The 16,222-nt window shown below is 42.7% G+C and overlaps 1 protein-coding gene across 1 annotated transcript in view; it reads right to left on the bottom strand.

Annotated features, from left to right (window-relative positions):
- The window catches only part of LOC134338523 (rasGAP-activating-like protein 1), a 304,354-nt gene that overhangs the window by 139,244 nt on the left and 148,888 nt on the right, over positions 1–16,222 (bottom strand). The window lies entirely within an intron of this gene.

Raw genomic sequence — 16,222 nt, 5'->3', positions numbered from 1 at the left:
GCTACCCGGGTATCTTTTTGCAAACCAAAGATACCGAGAAAAAATTCAGTGGAGAGTTTCCTGAATCTCCCAGGATACTGTTGGCAGAAACCACTTGAGAGAGACATTATCACTGATAATTCCAAACAACCAAGCCATGGGTTCTGCACTCCCACATACAAGGGGGGGGGATTTTCCCAGGTCTGATCCAGAGGTACTCGGTCACCTGAGTAAAATCAAGATGAGTTAGGTGGATTCCTTCACTACTCTTTTTGCAACCCATGTGCCCAGGTACAAACCCAGGAAACACCGCCCCCCCCCCAGATGTTGCCAGGGTTTCACATCCACGAGTACTGTTCAGCTCTTCTCATTTAGGACTCCTTTCCCGCTTTTGCCCTCCCTCCACTTGATTCTCTGCTACATTCTGCCAAGATTCGACCTTTAAAGAAACTAACTGCCTGTTTACTCAAAGCCAAATACCAACCAACAAGGCAGACCAGACCTAACAATCAGATTCACAGACCCCTCAATTAATGGTAAGGCTCCATGGCGTAAAAAAGGTTGGGAAACCCTGACTGAACATATTATTAATCTCTGTGGCTTATATTCATCTCATAAAAGCAGGAAAACAATGTTAATTCTGTTTCATTGAATTCAAGAAAAGGCAGTTCTGAATTAAATTATTCTAACATTTATGGGTTAAACTAGATACAACAATTGCATTGATTGTAATGTGCAGTATTAATAGACAATAGACAATAGGTGCAGAAGTAGACCATTCGGCCCTTCGAGCCTGCACCGCCATTCTGAGATCATGGCTGATCATCTACTATCAATACCCGGTTCCTGCCTTGTCCCCATAACCCTTGATTCCCCTATCCATAAGATACCTATCTAGCTCCTTCTTGAAAGCATCCAGAGAATTGGCCTCCACTGCCTTCTGAGGCAGCACGTTCCACACCTCCACAACTCTCTGGGAGAAGAAGCTCCTCCTCAACTCTGTCCTAAATGACCTACCCCTTATTCTTAAACCATGCCCTCTGGTACTGGACTCTCCCAGCATCTGGAACATATTTCCTGCCTCTATCTTGTCCAATCCCTTAATAATCTTATATGTCTCAATCAGATCGCCCCTCAATCTCCTTAATTCCAGCGTGTACAAGCCCAGTCTCTCTAACCTCTCTGCGTAAGACAGTCCGGACATCCCAGGAATTAACCTAGGGAACCTAAGCTGCACCTCCTCCACAGCCAGGATGTCCTTCCTTAACCCTGGAGACCAAAACTGCACACAATACTCCAGGTGTGGTCTCACCAGGGCCCTGTACAAATGCAAAAGGATTTCCTTGCTCTTGTACTCAATTCCCTTTGTAATAAAGGTCAACATTCCATTAGCCTTCTTCACTGCCTGCTGCACTTGCTCATTCACCTTCAGAGACTGATGAACAAGTACTCCTAGATCTCTTTGTATTTCTCCCTTACCTAACTCCACACCGTTCAGATAATAATCTGCCTTCCTGTTCTTGCTCCCAAAGTGAATAACCTCACACTTATTCACATTAAACGCCATCTGCCAAGTTTCTGCCCACTCACCCAGCCTATCCAAGTCACCTTGAATTCTCCTAACATCCTCATCACATGTCACACTGCCACCCAGCTTAGTATCATCAGCAAACCTGCTGATGTTATTCACAATGCCTTCCTCTAAATCATTGACGTAAATCGTAAACAGCTGTGGTCCCAATACCGAGCCCTGTGGTACCCCACTAGTCACCACCTGCCATTCCGAGAAACACCCATTCACTGCTACCCTTTGCTTTCTATCTGCCAACCAGTTTTCTATCCATGTCAATATCCTCCCCCCAATGCCATGAGCTCTGATTTTACCCACCAATCTCCTATGTGGTACCTTATCGAATGCCTTCTGAAAGTCAAGGTACACCACATCCACTGGATCTCCCGCGTCTATCTTCCTGGTTACATCCTCGAAAAACTCCAATAGATTAGTCAAGCATGATTTGCCCTTGAATCCATGCTGGCTCGGCCCAATCCTATCACTGCTATCAAGATATGCCGCTATTTCATCTTTAATAATGGACTCTAGCATCTTCCCCACCACTGATGTTAGGCTAACAGGGCGATAGTTCTCTGTTTTCTCCCTCCCTCCTTTCTTAAAAAGTGGGACAACATTAGCCATTCGCCAATCCTCAGGAACTGATCCTGAATCTAAGGAACATTGGAAAGTGATCACCAATGCATCCGCAATTTCCAGAGCCACCTCCTTTAGTACCCTAGGACGCAGACCATCTGGACCTGGGGATTTGTTAGCCTTCAGTCCCATCAGTCTACTCATCACCGTTTCCTTCCTAATGTCAATCTGTTTCAGTTCCTCTGTTACCCTATGTCCTTGGCCCATCCACACATCTGGCAGATTGCTTGTGTCTTCCCTAGTGAAGACAGATCCAAAGTACTTAATAAATTTATCTGCCATTTCTCTGTTTCCCATAACAATTTCTCCCAATTCATTCTTCAAGGGCCCAACATTGTTCTTAACTATCTTCCTTCTCTTCACATACCTAAAAAAACTTTTGCTATTCTCCTTTATATTCCTAGCTAGCTTGCGTTCATACCTCATTTTTTCTCCCCGTATTGTCTTTTTAGTTAAGTTCTGTTGCTCCTTAAAAATTTCCCAATCATCCGTCTTCCCACTCACCTTAGCTCTGTTATATTTCTTCTTTTTTAATGCTATGCTATCTCTGACTTCCTTTGTCAACCACTGTGGCCACTTTCCCCCCTTTGAATCCTTCCTTCTCCGGGCGATGAACTGATTTTGCACCTTGTGCATTATTCCCAAGAATACCTGCCATTGCTATTCCACTGTCTTTTCTGCTAGGATATCCGACCAGTCAACTTTGGCCAGCTCCTCCCTCATGGCTCCATAGTCTCCTTTGTTCAACTGCAATACTGACACTTCTGATCTGCCCTAATCCCTCTCAACTTGCAGATAAAAACTTATCATATTATGGTCAAGACCTCCTAATGGCTCCTTTACTTCAAGATCACTTATCAAATCCTGTTCATTGCACAACACTAAATCCAGAATAGCCTTATCCCTGGTCGGCTCTCGTACAAGCTGCTCTAAAAATGCATCCCGTAGGCACTCTACAATCTCCCTATCCTGGGGTCCAGTACCAACCTGATTTTCCCAGTTCACCTGCATGTTGAAATCCCCCATAACTACTGCGGCATTTCCTTTGCCACATGCCATTGTTATCTCCCCATTCAACTTGCACTCAATATCCATCAATATGGTTGTTTTGATGTGTCTATTGTGGCAGTGTAGTGGGCAGTGCTTGTCGCTCTCACTTTCAGTTTCCACCGCTGGCTAGCAGTCTTGTGAAAAGGAGAGCTGAATGTGTGAGTCTCTCCCTGCCAGTACACAGCCTGTCCAACAGCAAGCCTCGTGTAGTGCCTCCTCTCTGGTGACACATGGAAACTGAACTACAGAGGACGGGGAGGAGGTCTGGCCCCTGCACATGTAGCACGCAGGCCCACCGGTGTGTGGACATGCCCTGGTGCTCGCGAACCAGATCCCCAGCTACGGGTACATAGCCCCACTGCCTTGGAGGCAGCCTCAGGAGAGACGAAGGCTACGGGAGTAAACCCAGACAGCAAATCCGGAGTGGAGTCCCTAATGTGGCTGGACATCATTGAACATCCTTCCGGCAGCTCCTGCAGCCAAGCTGATGCCAAATGTATTGCTTCATAAGCTCTCCTTTGGACTACATTGGTGAGGCTGAGAGGGGGAACTTGATGACTGGGCATCTCAGGATCTCCACACCTTCTGCCCAGGCTTGTGATGATGATGATAGTCACCCATTGTGCTTTAAGACAGACGGATACTAACGCACTAATGTGCAGTTGAACCATACCTATCTTTAATGTAAATAATAATCCAATTTCACTGACCTAGTTATAATTCACTGCCAGTCATACTGCTGAGCAATTATAAACCTAGCCAGGTCACCATATCATGAGTGGGTTGAATGAGCTTAACGTAGAGTATACTGTATTGCCTGTGATTACCTTGTACCTTTGAAAGCCTCCAAGAGGTGTGGTGCACCGGGTATACTTTCATTTTATCAAATCAATATACTTTCACTATAATCTATTTGTATATTTCGTAAATGCAGTTTCCTATGTTGACATTTCAGGTTTCAGAAAGGATCAAGTTTATCATCAGGTTTGTTAACTTAGCAGCAGCAGTACAATGCAACACATGATAATATGCAAGTACAGCAGGCAGTGAAGAAAGCTAAGGGCATGCTGGCCTTCATAACAAGGGGGATTGAGTATAAGAGCAAAGAGGTCCTCCTGCAGCTGTACGGGGCCCTGGTGAGACCACACCTGGAGTACTGTCTGCAGTTTTGGTCTCCAAATTTGAGGAAGGGCATTCTTGCTATTGAGGAAGTGCAGCGTAGGTTCACAAGGTTAATTCCCGGGATGACGGGACTGTCCTATGTCGAAAGATTGGAGCGACTGGGCTTGTATACTCTGGAATTTAGAAGGCTGAGAGGAGATCTTATTGAAACATATAAGATTATTAAGGGATTGGACACGCTGCAGGCAGGAAGCATGTTCCCACTGATGGGTGAGTCCAGAACCAGAGGCCACAGTTTAAGAATTAGGGTAGGCCATTTAAAACGGAGTTGAGGAAAAACTTTTTCACCCAGAGAGTGGTGGATATATGGAATGCTCTGCCCCAGAAGGCTGTGGAGGCCAAGTCTCTGGATGCTTCCAAAAAAGAGATGGATAGAGCTCTTAAAGATAGTGGAATCTTTAGATAGGTAGATAGGTTATGGGGATAAGGCAGGAACTGGATACTGATAGTGGATGATCAGCCATGATCACAGTGAATGGCGGTGCTGGCTCGAAGGGCCGAATGGCCTACTCCTGCACCTATTGTCTATTGTCTATAATATAGAAAGAAAATAAATAGAAATAAGTAAATCAATTTCAGTAGGCGTATATATGTATATTAAATAATTTTTTAAATAGTGCAAAAACAGAAGTGATATATATATACATTTTAATAGTGAGGTGGTGTTTATGGGTTCAACGTCCATTTAGGAATCGTAGGGCAGAGGGGAAGAAGCTGTTCCTGAATTGCTGAGTGTGTGCCTTCAGGCTTCTGTACCTCCTTCCTGATGGTAACGATGAGAAGAGGGCATGTCCTGGGTGATAGGCATCCTTAATATTTACTGTTGCCTTTCTGAGCCATTGCTGCTTGAAGAGGTCTTGGATATTATGGAGGCCAGTACCCATGATGGAGCTGATTAATTTTACAATTGTCTGTCAGTCCTGTGCAGTAGCCCACCTCCCCCCCAGGCAGACAGTGATGCAGCCCGTCAGAATGCTCTCTACGGTTCATTTATAGAAATTTTCGAGTCTTTCAGGTGACAAACCAAATTTCTTCAAACTGTTAATGAAATATGGCCACTGTCTTGCCTTCTTTATAGCTGCATCGATACGTTGGGACCAGGTTAGATCCAGGTTAGACCGGTGTGTAAAAAGGGCTCGAAGGATCATTGGGGACCCGAGTCACCCCAACCACAAACTGTTCCAGCTGCTACCATCTGGGAAATGGTACCACAGCATAAAAGCCAGGACCAACAGGCTCCGGGACAGCTTCTTCCACCAGGCCATCAGACTGCTTAACTCACAATGACCCAACTGTATTTCTATGTTATATTGACTGTCCTGTTGTACGTACTATTCATTATAAATTACTATAAATTGCACATTGCACATTTAGACAGAGACATAATGTAAAGATTTTACTCCTCGTGTATATGAAGGATGTAAGTAATAAAGTCAATTCAGTTCAGAGACCTTGAGAGCCAGGAACTTGAAATTGCTCACTCTCTCCATTTCTGATCCCTCTGTGAGGATTGGTTCCTGTTCCCTCATCTTCCCCTTCCTGAAGTCCACAAGCAGCTCTTTCATCTGATTGACATTCAGTGCAGGGTTGTAATCAATGCCACCTATTTAGGCTTCCAGTACATTGTCAGAGTTGACCTCTTCTTTTTTTAAAATAGAGGTTGTACATTTCTTCTTCAGTGCAGAAAAAGCCACAGCTCCTCCCACACACTCTGTATGAACATTTATGGTTGTAATTCTGGCTCCCAGTCAAACATTAACCAAAATATTTACTTTGCTGAGCACCTCCTGCATCCCTGTCTTCCTGGTTTGTACAAGGGCCATAGGCCTGGTGCTACATCAATCAATGATATACACACTTACATTTTATTACTTGACTTACTGTCAACAAAACTGAATCTTTGAAGTTCCACTGGAGCCTGCTTCCTTAATATTAACAGAACAATTGGCAGAGCAATTCTGTAATGGATTTAATTCTGAATTGCTTCATTTAATTTTGAGCACTATTATCCCTTATTGTGTACCTTTTTGGCTTTAAAGAACCTCTTGTATGCAACCAAACTGGTTTAATTCCTCAAGGTGATTAACTTGAGAAGCTCAGAGGAAATGGCTGCAACCTTAAAAGACTTTTCACGCTAAATCAGTCAAATTTTAACCAATGAAAGTTAGTAAAATAAAAAAAACAAAGGCTGACAGAAATACAGCATTCATCTAAAATTCAGCTGTCAATTTTACCCTTGTATATTTTGACAACTTTTAATCATATAGAAACCATTTTGAAGCCACACTTTCTATGTTTGTGATTTCAAACCTCTAATTATGTTGTTCAATCATTAGCACACAAAGCTATTTGGAGTTCCCTTGAAAAACAGTTCCCAGTGAAAAACAGAATGCTGCCATGAGGCTGAGAAATCCCCACTGATGTTTACTACCAACACCAAGGAATCTGGAACTGAGCCACTGTTGTTAGACTTTAAACAGGAAATCTATTGAAACCTATTCAACCCTCACCCAAGCAAAGAAGATGAGTCAGCTCGGTCATACACCAACCAGGCTGAAAGTCAAGTAAACAATCCATATTCAATCTCCAGGCTTCCTTAACTTCTCTCCTCTCCATTTTATTTTGTGAACATCAAACTTCAACATTCCCTGTCCCCCCCAAACAGCCCAACAGTCTGTGATGAATGTCACAAAGAGTTAATCAACATAACCGACTGGGTTAGCAAATCTGCTAGGTATAATTTTCATAAATAAGTTGATGATTTCTAAAATATTTTGCATACACAGTTGTATTATACTTAATTATTAAAAAGCCCCTTGTAACGCCACTGTAGTATGCAAAGCCTCTTTATAAAGCCAAACTCTTGTCAAAACCATATTTGGATTTAATTATGAACTGTTTCATTTAATTTGGAACAAATATTACTGCTGCTAATTAGTTTATTCAGCATCTTTTCTTGTTGAAATGAACGAACATCTGCTACAGGAACCGGTAATCATTCAACAAGTTCAATTAGGTGAGGACCTGAAATTATAGATAGTAAAATCTACAGAGCATTTAATTCTCACTACAATCCTACAACCTATTTCAAAGTTCAAAGAACATTTTATTATCGAAGTACATATATGTCACCATATACAACCCTGAGATTCATTTTCTTGCAGGCATACTCAACAAATTTATAGAATAATTACCATAACAGAGACAATGAAAGATCCCTCAACTTTGACATACAACCAGAGTGCAGAGGACAACGAACTGTGCAAATGCAAAAAGAACAATAATAATAAATAAATAAGCAATAAATATTGAGAACATGGGACAAAGAGTCCTTGAAAGTGAGTCCATTGATTGTGAGAACATTTCAATAATGGGCCAAGTGAAGTTGAGTGATGTACAAGATGCATGTATTATCAAAGTAGGTATGTGGTATACAACTCTGAGATTTGTCTTCTCCAGATATCCACAAAACAAAGAGAACCATGGAAGCTGTTCAAAGAGACACCAACCCTCCCATGCACCAAAAAAAAACAAATCATGCAAACAGCAACAAGAACATCAAGCCCGTCACGTGCAAAAAAACAAATTGTACAAATGGCAACAAGAACATCAAATCTCGCCCCATGTGCAAAAAGCAAATCTCTCAAACAACAACAAGAACAACAACCCCCACCCCACGTGAAAAAAAACAAATCACGCAATCGGTGACAAGAACGAACGGGCAAAAACACAGAGTATAAAAACATAAAACTGAAAGAGTCCTAGTGAACCACAATCTAATCCACAAAGCATGGACCCAGAACTTTGGCATCATCCTCCAATAACATTTGTGTAAGATGACGGGAAGAAGAAGCAGCCATTCAGCAGCATGGAGTTGAGTTACAACAACACCCTGGAAGCTCAATACCATCCAGGGTGAAAAGCCCATTTTATTTTCATTTCCATTTCCATCCACTACCCTAAACATTGATTCCCACCACCATTGAATGCAATTCATCTCATCAGAGGTTGCTTTTAGAATAAGTATCTGGAATTGAATTTGTTAGTCTGATAGTAAGATATGAATTGGAAAAAAAATGCAACTAAAAGTTCATGGAGTATTGTGCTTACAGGGGGCTTACACAACTTAGAACTTGGCCAGCATATATCCCATGGCTGTGTTCATAGTCAAAGTCTACCAATCAATAATTTTTCCACTTTGGAAGGAAAAATGGAAGATCAGATTATTATGTAAATGGTAAAAGACAGCAGCATGCTGCTGTGCAGAGGGACTTGGGCGTGCTTGTGCATGAATCGCAAAAGGTTTGCTTGCAGGCTATTAAGAAAACAAAAGGAATGTTGGCCTTCATCGCTAGAGGGGTTGAATTAAAGAGCTTGGAGGTTATGCTGCAACTGTACGGGGTACTGGTGAGGCTGCACCTGAGTATTGCGTGCAGTTCTGGTCTCCTTACTGGAGGAAAGATATACTGGCTTTGGAGGTGGTGCAGAGGAGGTTCACCAGGTTGATTCCAGAGATGAGGGGGTTAGACTACGAGGAGAGATTGAGTAGCCTGGGACTGCACTCGCCGGAATTCAGAAGGATGAGAGGAGATCTTATAGAAACATATAAAATTATGAAAAAATTAGATAAGATAGAGGCCAGGAAAGTTGTTTCCACTGTAGGTGAGACTAGAACTAGGGGGCATAGACTCAAAATCGGTAAGAGTAAATTTAGGATGGATATGAGGAGGAACTGCTATTCCTAAAGAGTGGTGAATCTGTGGAATTCTCAGCTCAATGAAGCAGAGGAGGCTTCCTCAGTAAATATATTTATGACAAGGTTGGATAGGTTTTTGCATAGTAGGGGAATTAGGGATTATGGGGAAAAGGCAGGTGGGTGGAGATGAGTCCATGTTCAGATCAGCCATGATCTTATTGAATGGTGGAGCAGGCTTGATGGGCCAGATGGCCGACTCCTGCTCCTATTTCTTATGTTCTTATGTGTGAAGTTCACAACAATTATGCAACATAGACAAGGCATTTAATATATTCACAGTGAAATGTAGAACATTGTAAGACATAGAAAGAAAAGGTCTTGAAAATCTGTAGAAGTGAGGTGAAGAAAGAAGGAAATACATTTTTATATCCTTATTTATGATCATCAGTATGATTTCCAGCCAACTGTAATGAAAGACTGGAGGAACTCAGCAGGCCAGGCAGCATCTATGGAAAAGAGTAAACAGTTGATATTTTGGGCTGCAATCCTTCATCAGGCTCCCGATGAAGGGTCTTGGTGCAAAACATTGACTGTTTATTCCTTTCCCAAGGTGCTGCTTGACCTGCTGGGTTCCTTCAGCATTTTGTGTGTGTTGCTTTGGATTTCCAGCATCTGCAGAATTTCTTGTGCTTGCAACTCTAATAACTGTTTGTTCCTATGCAAGTGAGACAATTTTTAATTGAATACCTGGATCTCAAGTGAGAAATTGTGAGAAACGTTAAGCTGCAGGGGGATCATTGGTCCTAGCAAAAGGTGACTTGCAGGCACAGCAAGTAATTATGAAAACTAACAGAGTGTAACTGTTCGTTCCATTACACAAACAGCCTCTCCTCCATTGACTCTACACTTCCCACTACCTAAGGAACATAGCTAGTGTAACTGAAGAACCCACTCACGCTGGTCAATCCCTCTCCTGTTAGACATAGATACAACAGTCTGAAAGGTCCAACCAGCCTCAAGAACAGCTTCTATCCCATTTGTTGTGAGAGTTTTGAATGGACTTCTCATACGTTAAACAGTGAACTCTCAATCTCCCAGTCTACCTCACTGTGACCTTTGCTTCTTATTTCAAGACGGTCTTCTAATTTGTCTTGTTATTTGAGGAGGGTGTTCACATGTTGGAAGCAGGTCAGACAATGTTTACTCAACCGACACTTAAAACAAGCAGGTTGTCTTATAACCATATAACCATATAACAATTACAGCACGGAAACAGGCCATGTCGGCCCTTCTAGTCTGTGCCGAACTCCTACTCTCACCTAGTCCCACTGACTTGCACTCGGTCCATGTGGATAGATTGAGCAGGGTAGGCTTGTTTCTACTGGTATATAGCAGACTAATTAAAATAGATAAGAGTTAGGCTCAGACACTGTTACCCCACTGTTATAACTATTCAACAGTCCCCTGGTATGATAAGATGGACTCTTGATCTCATAGTCCACCTTGTTTTGATCTAGCACCTTACAGTCTATCTGCACTGCACTTTCCCTGTAGCTGTTACACTTTACTCTGTTGTTATTTCACCTTATATTGTCTCAATGCACCGTGCAATAATTGATTTGGATGAATGGCATGCAAGGCAAGTTTCTCACTCTACCTCAGTATCTGGTATAGTAATAAATTAATTCCAACTCCAATTCCAAAACCTCACAGTGTGGATGTGAGGGGGATGCTTCCTCCTGAAGGAGAGCTAGATTATAGGGCACTGTTTAAAAGTAAGGGGGGGCACCTCTTTAAACTAAAACGAGGAAAAGTTCTCTCTCTCTCAGAGAAACATAAGCATTTGAAGCTCTCTTCCATTCCACAGACTTTTCCCCTTATCTAAAAAGACATAGAGTTACATTGGAAGCAGTCTAAACAAGATTCATCAGGCTGATGAAAATCAAACCAAAATGTGCATGTCTTAAATACAATTCATCAGGTCAGTCTGCATTTGTGGAAAGAGAAACAATATTAATGTTTCAGGTCTGAGGCCCATTGTCAGAACTGCAGACATCCCACCTCTCCCGGAAGATCCGGGAGTCTCCCGCAAGATCCGGGAGTCTCCCGCATATCGATAGTGGCTCCCTGACGCCCGGAAATTATATACAATATCCCGGAAACAGATTTTTTTGAGAGGGAGAGGGAGAGCGAGCATCCTGATTGGTCTCTCTTCGCGCTAAGAGTGCTCCCCAACCACCGGCTCGTGAGGAAACAATATGATTTGGCGATATGAAACGATATGAGTCATTTGCACCTTTCCTCATTCCCTGTCACGCACTGTTAAACTTGAATGAACACGAGGTCATTACCCACGCGTCATCAATGTCAGCGCGGGAAAAAGATCAACTTCTCGAGCTTGTAAATGACGGCGGGCTGAAAAGTATGTTTGACATAACATCTCTGCCGGCAATCTGGATCAAAGTCAAGGCTAAATATCCTGAGATAGCCATGAAAGCACTGAAAACGTTGCTTCCATTTCCAACATCATATCGCTGCGAAGCGGAGTTTTCTGCAATGAATGCAACGAAAACTAAATTGCGGAATAGACTGGACATAAGGAACCCCCTTCGAGTATCGCTGTCTCCCATCACCCCTCGATAGGACCGTCTTGTTGCAGGAAAACAAGCCCAGGGCTCGCACTGATACAGTGATATTGGTGCGTTGCAATGATTTTATATGTTCATACGGGGAAAATGTGCACTGTGTATTTACTATCCAAACGTTACTTAAAATATTATGATGCTATTGACTTATCACCTATATTCCGGTCATGATTAACACCGCCCCCCCCCCCCAGCCCGCCGGTCGGCTGGTCCACAAGAATTAAACTGGTTTGTGGTGCAAAAAATGTTGGGGACCCCTGCTAAGTAGACTTACCAGTTTTCTCTGTGGGCGAGCTTTACAGTCGACCTCAAAAATAATGACAGTGTTGCTCACTGCACTGTTTGCAACAGTGACTTTTCTATTGCCCATGGTGGGCTAAAATGTAAAAGACATGTTGAGGTGAGTTTAACAGGTGTCATTCGTTCATTAGCATAGCTAACGTTATTTAAACTAGCTGGCTGGCTGCTAAGGAGCTACTCTATTGATGTCCTACATGATGAGGCCAAACTCCCTGTAGACTTGCTTAAAGTTGTAATAGAATAAACATGATAATATAATATAAGTACATATTTTAATGTCACATTTGCTGCACATACCCAACTTGGTTTACAGATTAGACAAAATCACTAAACAAAGTATTACATTCACCCTTGGAGGTCGACGGGGGAGGGGGGTATATGGGGATATGGTGTTGCGGGGGGGTGGAGGTGTGCTACCTCCCTGAAATGGTGGTGGTACCTCCCTGAAATGAGTTTTTGCAGGGTGGGATGTCTGGAACTGAAAAGGATTATACTATATATGACAAACGATAGATCACTGAAGAACACTAGTCACAGACCTCCATCCAGAATGAATCCCCTCTATTTTCTATGGGCAAGCCAGTTTTTGGATCTAATTAACCAAATCACCTTGAATCCCCCACGTACTAATTTTCTGGGTGAGTCTACCATATAGGACCTTGTCAAATGCCTGGAATGTTGTTAAATCCACGTATACAAAATCCACTGCTCTACCATCACCAATCATCTTGATCACCTCCTCGAAAAACTCAATCAAATAAATCAGAATTGACCTGCACCACACAGAAACATGCTGATGGTTCCTAATTAGACCATACTTTGTTAAATGCTCTTAAATCCTATCCATGAGTTCCCTGACTTATCCATCAATAATTTTCAGGACTTTTAATTCTTAAACAAAACAACACTAGCTACCGCCAGTCCAGCAGCATCGTACCTATGACTAGCGAAGATACAAAGATCTTCTCAAGGCCCCAATAATCTCATCTCTCACCTTGCTCAGTAACCTGGAGGATATCCCAAACGGCCCAGGGACTTATCCACCTTAGGGTTTTCAAGAGACATAACGCTACCTCTTCCCTAACCTCAAAATTCCCTGGCATCTGGGCCGGCTGGTGGCGCAACGACATCGGCGCCGGACCCGGGAGCGGAGGTTCCCGAGTTCAAAACTAGTCACGTCCGCTCCTGAGTACGTTTTCCATCCGTACCAGGTTGAGTGTCGAGATCGCAACTCGACCTCGGAAAATAAAAAAAGGGAAAAATACTGCGGAAATGTCTGTGTGAGGGGTGGAGCGCCACACAGTCTCTCTCTCGCTCCGCGCCTTGTAAAACCCATGAAAAAGACATCATCACCGACGCACGCACACACAGGCATATACACACAGACTCGCAGGCACGCAGGCACACGCCAAAGAAAAAATAATAAATAAATAAATTCCCTGGCATCCTAGCATGTTCCATCTTGATCTCACCACCATCCAGTAGCGTAGCAGTTAACACAACACTATTACAGCTCGAGGCATCGGAGTTCAGAATTCAATTCCAGTGCCGTCTGCAAGTTGTGTCTGCATGTCCTCACCATGGAACGCGGGAACTTTTCCTCCCACACTGCAAAGACGTACCGGGTAGGTTAACTGGTCATTGTAAATTGCCCTGTGATTTGACCAGGGTTAATCGGGGTTGTCGGGGATTGCCGGGGCGGCCCGGTTTGAAGGTCCGAAAGGGCTGGAGAGGCCTACACCATGCAGTACCACTAGATAAATAAACAGATATCCAGCTCCTTGCTAAGTACTGGTGCAAAGTACTTACTTGGGATCGGACCTTGGATTAACTGAGTACTCATTGAGTCCTGGGGTACAGTATTTTGTCCTTCTCGGAACAAGCTATGCTTCAGTTATCGCTTCCTGCAAACAAAGCAGCACTCCAGCAGTACAGTACCGTAAGCAAGACAACAGCCGAAGGGAAATGGGTGAAATCTATCTGCTTCTAGCTTATCAAGAATCCGGAATCCTTCAGCTCAATGTACCTCCCAGCGTTTTGCAGACTCCAACCAATGATGGCAAAGGTATTAATGAATATAATAATATAGACAATAAATAACTAGAGCAGAATGCAAAGACATCAGAAAAGAAACAGTCAAGGCTTAATATCATTGGCATATGTCACAAAATTTGCTGCAAACACACAAACACACACACACACGCATCACACACACCCATTCATATCTATATATATAACTTTTAACTTTTTAAATATAAATATTTACTTCTGTAATTTACTGTTCTTTTATTACTATGTTTGCAATTTACTGCTGCCACATAACAACAAATTTCACGACACTTGCCGGTGATATTAAACCTGATTCTGGTTCAGGAAAAGGCAAATAGGTTTAACTTCATAATTGGTACAGACATGATGGGCTGAAGGGACTGTGCTGTACCATTCTATGTTCTATGCAGTTACAGAAAGGCATAAGAATGAGCCTGAAATTAAGGTCTTGCATTAAGGCTTGGCCAAGTTCAGTAGCATAAGACTGGGAGCAGTTACTTAAAGGTACTGTAATTCTGCATTTGACAAATAAGAGTCATTAAAAAGTGGAAGAGTGAAAATTCAGGTCAGTTGTCCCGAAAAGATGAAGGATAAAGATAAGAAGTCCAAGGAACCATAGGTGTTAAGGGATATTGAAGATGGATAAAGATAAAACTTAGTGAAATGGATATGGGGATGAAAGAGAAAGGTTGAACAGATTTGGTCTTTATTCTTTGGAACGTAGAAGGTTGAGGGGGGACTTGATAGAGGTATTTAAAATTATGAGGGGGATTGATAGAGTTGACGTGGATAGGCTTTTTCCATTGAGAGTGGGGGAGATTCGAACAAGAGGACATGAGTTGAGAGTTAAAGGACAAAAGTTTAGGGGTAACATGAGGGGGAACTTCTTTACTCAGAGAGTGGTAGCTGTGTGGAACGAGCTTCCAGCAGAAGTGGTTGAGGCAGGTTCGATATTGTCATTTAAAGTTAAATTGGATAGCTATATGGACAGGAAAGGAATGGAGGGTTATGGGCTGAGTGCAGGTTGGTGGGACTAGGTGAGAGTAAGAGTTCGGCACAGACTAGAAGGGCCAAGATGGCCTGTTTCTGTGCTGTAATTGTTATATGGTTATATGGTTATATGATAATCCTCTTCATTAGCTGGGGCAGAGAATGTAAAATCTGAGGAGATATACAGTACTGTGAAAATGTCTGAGGCACATTTATATACCCAGGGTGCCTAAGACTTTTGCACAGTATTGTAGTAATTTTATGTATTGCACTGTACTGCTACTGCAAAAAAAATTCATGACATACGTGAGTGATAGTAAAACTGATTCTGATATGGGTCTCTGTTCTGGACTGAGAGTGGGAAGGGAGCAGGGAGAAGGGAATCATGGTTGAGAAGAGGGGAAGGGAGAGAAAACACCAGAGAGACATTCCGTAGTGATCAATAAACCAATTGTTTGGAATCAAATAACCTTGCCTGGTGTCTCAGGGCCGGGTGTGTCTGCACCATCCCCTTCCCCACCCCTGGCTCTCCTTCTCTGCCACCTGTCCCAGACCTCTCCCGTGGTGCTCCACCCTCACCATTTCCAACATCCTTTGCTCCCGCCAGATTTACAAACTTAATCTCCACACCACATCAACAAATACAGCACTGAGCACAAGTATTAGGCACCCTAGCTATATACATGTGCCTAAGACTTTTGCACAGTATTGTAGGTTGATGTTTTTTTAGGCCATATCTTGAATAGGGAATTCTGATCATCATACTGAAGGAAACACAGGATTGCACTGGATAGTGTGCAGAGGAGATTCATCTGGATGTTGCCTGGGATGAAGCGTTTCAGTTAGCAGGAGAGATTAAGTTTGTTTTCCTGGTGCAGGATGACTTGTGAAAGTATTTATAAGTTAACTGTGACATACGTTTAACAGAACCACACTGTTCTGTGTACCTCATACTTGTTCAGGTCGTTCATTACACCCGGATCTGGGCCGTACCCTCCAAACATCTCGTTTTTTTTGCACTACCTTACTTTCCATTTTTCTATTTTCTATTTATGATTTATAATTTAAATTTTTAATATTTACTATCGATTTGTAATCCAGGGAGCGGGAAGCGCAGAATCAAAT

The sequence above is a fragment of the Mobula hypostoma genome, chromosome 27 (assembly GCF_963921235.1).
Source record: "Mobula hypostoma chromosome 27, sMobHyp1.1, whole genome shotgun sequence".
Classification (NCBI taxonomy): Eukaryota; Metazoa; Chordata; class Chondrichthyes; order Myliobatiformes; family Myliobatidae; genus Mobula; species Mobula hypostoma.
Note: the sequence above shows the minus strand (reverse complement) of the source record. Positions and strands in the feature narration are given on the sequence as shown.